Source organism: Dermacentor variabilis, chromosome 7, assembly GCF_050947875.1.
Source record: "Dermacentor variabilis isolate Ectoservices chromosome 7, ASM5094787v1, whole genome shotgun sequence".
NCBI lineage: Eukaryota > Metazoa > Arthropoda > Arachnida > Ixodida > Ixodidae > Dermacentor > Dermacentor variabilis.
In genome coordinates, this window is record NC_134574.1 from 143,857,368 (window position 1) to 143,862,956 (window position 5,589).

Consider the following 5,589-nt stretch of genomic DNA (forward strand, 5'->3'; position numbering starts at 1 on the left):
GATGGCCCCATCATCCAAATTCTTTAAGAGTTTATTTGTGATCCCATCGGGACCCGGTGCTGATCTGCAATTGAGTTCGTATAATACCTCTCTCACCTCCGCGTACGTGAAGGGGGAGCCCAGAGGGTCCGTTTCGTTCTCGTGCGTCGCAGAGAGGTAGTCATTGTTTGAGCCGGGTTCGATACAGAGGTACCTCGAGGCCAACTCGTCTGTAATTTGTTTCTCGGTCATGCCAGAGTTCTTTAAGTTGTGGATGAGCCTATCAATAGTGAGCCTCTGATTGGCTTTGGATTGTTTGTCCCCAAGCAGATGCTTGAGGATGTTCCATTTTGCTCCGCTCCTCATTTGCCCGTCGACGGCGTTGCATACTTCGTCCCATTGTTGCCGAGCGAGGGTTTGGCTATGTTCATCTATTTGCTTATTAAGTTCTGCAATCTTTTTGCGTAGGCGTCTATTTAACTTTTGTGTTTTCCATTGTGCCTGTAGCGCGTTTTTGGCTTCTAGCAGGTGTGCTAATCTACTGTCCATGCGCTCTACCTCTTTGTCCGTCTCTATTTCCTTTGTGGAAGCAGCAACGTCTTCTCGGAGGCGGGCGAATAATTCCTCTAACGAGCTGTATTTAGTCTCGTCCTTCTTTCTGATAGCTCTAAAGAGGTCCCAATCCGTTACTCTGAATTTTCTGAGAGGCGGTGATGACACTCTTATCGCGAGGCTGCTGATGTAGTGATCACTGCTGAGGTTCTCTTGTAAATTGGTCCATACCGGTTCCTCCACATTCCTAACCATGGTCAGGTCTGGCGTGGTATCCCTGCTGACTGAGTTGCCAATTCTGGTGGGGTATTTTGGATCGGTGACCAAGGTGAGACCGCAGGCTGCTATCTGTGCCGCGAGGGCCTTGCCCTTGGCCGTATCTTTGATGTAACCCCAATCTTGGTGTTGTGCGTTAAAGTCCCCTGCTATGATAAGCGGATGATCGCCTGCAATTTGACATGCCTTCTGGAAGAGAGCGTTAAACGTCTCCCTTCTGTCGGCTGGCGAGCTGTACACGTTCAGAATGAAAACGGATTGGTTGAGTTTAGCGTTTTGGATGAGCTCGATCATGATGTGTTCGACTTTTAAGTTCGGCCTAACGTCGTGACGTAAATAGGCGAGACTCTTTGAGACGAGTGTCGCTATCCCTCTTTTGCCCTCCGAAAAGTGCGCTTCTGCATGGTAGTCGTGAAGAGCGATCACATCGGTGAGTGTTTCCTGGAGGAGGATTACTGACGGCCTTTCGCTAGCAGAGCTAAGTAGTTGTTGCAAGACTGCCTTCCTTTTGCGGAAGCTGGCGCAATTCCATTGCCAGATAACTAGATTGCTTGAGTTAGCCATTTTACTTACGTAGTGGGGGCGTACCGAGCAGCGCAAGCTGTCTGTCGGATTCTAAAATTTCGATCCTCGCTGTGTGCTCGTTCAGTTGGAGCTTGATGGGGCTAATTTCGGCAACTATGTTCGATCTTAGCTGGTCAAGCAGTTGCTTAATCCCCGAGACGTTAAGCGTCTCCTCGTCCATGGGCTCGGGGCTCGCCCTGCGTTTAGCGCCTCTGTTAAGAGAGGCGGCAGCTTGGCCGCCGATCGCGCGTTCTCTCTGCTGCATTTCCTGCAATAATGACTTAATTTCAGATAGTTCCTTTTTAAGAGACGCGTTTTCGCGCTCGAGTGATTGAATTTTGCCTAGCGTTTGCTCTTGGAGTTGCCCTTGTTGTACGGGAGCACGGGTCTCACCTGTTTTGGCTGCCTTGTCCGCCCAGGTGGGTTGTGAGTTGATCCGGACCCGGGATCTGCTCCTGGATCTCGATCTAGAACGTTCCGCGGTGGCGTTCTTGGGAGCGTTCGTAGCTGGCGTCGTGGCTGGAGCTGGGGTTCCTCGACCCCCAGCGTTGCTCATTGCGTTGTTCTTCTTGTTGCCGCGTTTCCTTCCTCTTCTGCGTCGTCTCCTCACGACATAAGGAACTTGATACCTGTTTTTGCAAGTTCGGTCGCCGGTGAGGTGAGCGTCTCCGCAAAGCGCGCACTTGGGTAGCACACATTCGTGTCCGTTTGTGGTTTGCAAAGTTCCGCACTTTTCACACACTTTTTCGGTCGGTCTGGGGCAAACGTCGTGCCTGTGACCGACTCGTCCGCAGTTGCGGCAAGTGTCTATTTGCCTCTTGTACAGCGTGCAGCGCACCATGTTGGGGCCGCAGCGGACATAGTTGGGCACTTTCATGCCGTTGAACAGTATGATCACGGTAGTCGACTCTTTTATGCGCCTGACTCCGAGCACCATCGGGTTTCTGGGTGTGACAAAAAGGCTTTGCAGTGCAGCTTCGGGCAGATCGGCATCGACGCCTCTGACCACGCCTCTGCAGGTATTACCCGGAGGCGTAATGTATGCCGCGATAGGGTGCCGTTTATCCGCCAAGATAATCTCCCGGACTTGGGAGTATGCACTGGCGTTCAATTCGGAGGGTGTGCTTATAACAAAGATATTCTGCATTGCATTCGCACACACGATATCCTCCTCGGCTGCCACCGGGGGCAGCTTGGCCGCCATTAAAATGGCGTTCGTGACTTTGATCTGACTGCATTTTCGCACGTCCAGCCCTCCCCCCGGGCGGACGACAACTCGAAAGTGGGATTTAGGCAGGCGCGGTAGCCTGGAGGCTGCGGCAACCTTTCTTAGCTGGCTGGCTTGTTTGGCGCCAACGCGGGCGCCTTTTTGCTTTGCCTTGCGCGTCTCGTTCTCGACGCAGGTTTTGTCCGCGTTCCGCTTCCTGTGAGCGGTAATCCAGCCGTTGGACTCGGCGTCTTCTTTGGAGATTTGCTCTCCCTCTACCATTGCCTCGTAAGGCATGGCGGAATGTTCTGGAACGCTCTTTGGCGTCGGCTAAGCGAGCGGCCGCGCCTTCCCGCGCTACGGCGGAGCCGATGTCGTGCTAAGCCAAAATAGGCTTAACCCTTGGTGTCGGAGAAAGGACCCACAAAAAAGGTTTGTGTGGACCTACCGTGATAGATGCGCCATCCAATTGCTCCTTGTAACTTCCCGGAGTCGTTCCAGTAGAAATTGTGAGGAAAAGGTACATTGGAACAAGTAGGTCAACTTCGGTTGGCGGAGCTGATGCAGACAGGTCCGCACGTCACGCCGCCAACTAGCGTCCTCATCTTGCACAAAATACCGATCCGAAAGGGACGCTGCGCTTGAGAAACTGCAAGAGGAGGACCACGGCCGCATGCGGGATTGCAACGTCTTGTGTACCCAGAAACAGTCAGTTACTGCCCGAAAATAAGCTTCACGTCTTTCTCTTGCGTTCCTAAGAGACGCTGTTTTTGACTGAGATGTGGTGACACACTGCAGCAACATTGTAGGACACGCTTGGGCGGAACAATTTCCGGCCTCGTTTTCCTGACTAAGCCTGCCTGCTGCTACAAACCAACGCAAGCACCACCGCTTACTTCATTGTGGGAAGGAGGCAAATGTACTTGTTTTCAACACTGAAATTTGAGCACTTTAGTCCCGGCAAAATTTAATTATTCAAACCTGGAAAATGTAACTGGTCGCACGTCATTTCCTACTAAAAAGGGGAATCAATTACAGTAAGCGTCACCAAGTCAACAAAACAAGGGTTAAATTAAATAATTACCAGAAAAATGTAATTGATTACAAGTACTTGCGTTGAATTCACTACTTACATGTCTGACTGTCAATGATAAACGAGATGGAGATGCACGGTAAGGGTCACACAAACTCTTGCTTGTCCTGTAATCATCATCATCATCATCATAATCATCATCAGCCTGGTTACGCCCACTGCAGGGCAAAGGCCTCTCCCATACTTCTCAAACTAACCCGGTCATGTACTAATTGTGGCCATGTTGTCCCTGCAAACTTCTTAATCTCATCCCCCCGCCTAACTTTCCGCCATCCCCTGCTACGCTTCCCATCCCTTGGAATATAGTCCGTAACCCTTAATGACCATCGGTTATCTTCCCTCCTCATTACATGTCCTGTCCATGCCCCATTTCTTCTTCTTCATTTAAACTAAGATGTCATGACCTCTCGTTTGTTCCCTCACCCAATCTGCTCTTTTCTTATCCCTTAACGCTACACCCATCATTCTTCTTTCCATAGCTCGTTGCGTCGTCCTCAATTTAAGTAGAACCCTTTCCGTATGCCTCCAGGTTTCTGCCCCGTAGGTGAGTACTGGTAAGACACAGATGTTATACACTTTTTTCTTGAGGAATAATGGCAACCTGCTGTTCATGATCTGAGGATGTCTGCCAAACGCACCCCAGCCTACTCTTATGTTTCTGATTATTTCAGTCTCATCATCCGGATCGGCGGTCACTACCTGCCCTCAGTAGATGTATTCCCTTACTACTTCCAGTGCCTCGCTACCTATCGTAAACTGCTGTTCTCTTCAGAGGCTGTTAAACATTACTTTAGTTTTCTGCAGATTAATTTTCAGACCCACCCTTCTGCTTTGCCTCTCCAGGTCAGTGAGCATGCATTGCGATTGGTCCCCTGAGTTACTAAGCAAGGCAATATCATCAGCGAATCGCAAGTTAATATTGTATTCTCCATTAACTCCTATCCCCATTTCTTCCCAATCTATGTCTCTGAATACCTCCTGTAAACACGCTGTGAACAGCATAGGAGAGATCGTATCTCCCTGTGCTGTAATAGCATGCTTTTATCATATCGGCCCCTGAAGATTTGAGTTAACTCAGTGGAACGAACTACGCGGCACACTGGACTCGTACAAAGAAAGGGAACAAACAAGCCCATTCGTTCGATTGATTTGTTCTCACCTATCGGAGTAGAAGCCAGGAAATTAGGGCAAAACTAAAGTAGGGAACTACGTTACTATACGTGTGCATGGTGCTAACCAAGATAAAACTCGGTTCAAGGTGGCTGTGTTAGTTTACTTGCGTAACACTTCTCCAGGCCAGCTACACAGATAAATACCTATATTTAGTGAAGGATACTGTGCGCGTAGATTTAAATTTAGCGCGCAGTCTTTTTCAAAAATGAATGTACGACAGCAATTTGTGGGAGCGGCCTGCTGCTCGTTAATCGTGCCCACCGAGGGGCCTCAATAAAGTTATTCATCCATCCATTCAACATCAATGTGTGTGTGTCTCGTGCAGCCATCTGCTGCTAATAAACAGCACTGTGCAATTCACAGCGTATTGTAACGCCGAGAGATGGAACTACAATGGTTGCTATGATTACAAAATTAAGCGTGAGAGAAACAAAGAAGGTCAACTGGACAATCAGAGAGGCTGATATAATCTCGCGTACAGCGGCAATGAAAAAAAAAAAAAACCTGCCGTGAGTAACTACTTAAGAGGAAAAAAAAAACGAAATCAGGAAAAAAAAACAATTTACGATAGCTCAAAGGCAAGCTCATTACTATTCGAAGCGATATTAGGATGCCATAGAACACGCATCTATAAAGCGAGAAATAACCAGGAAGAAGCATGTGCTTGCTGCGGTAAAGCTAGGGAAACGATCGAGTATGTTTTATTAGAATGTGAAGTTTTCTGACCAGCGGTCGATTTAGGAAT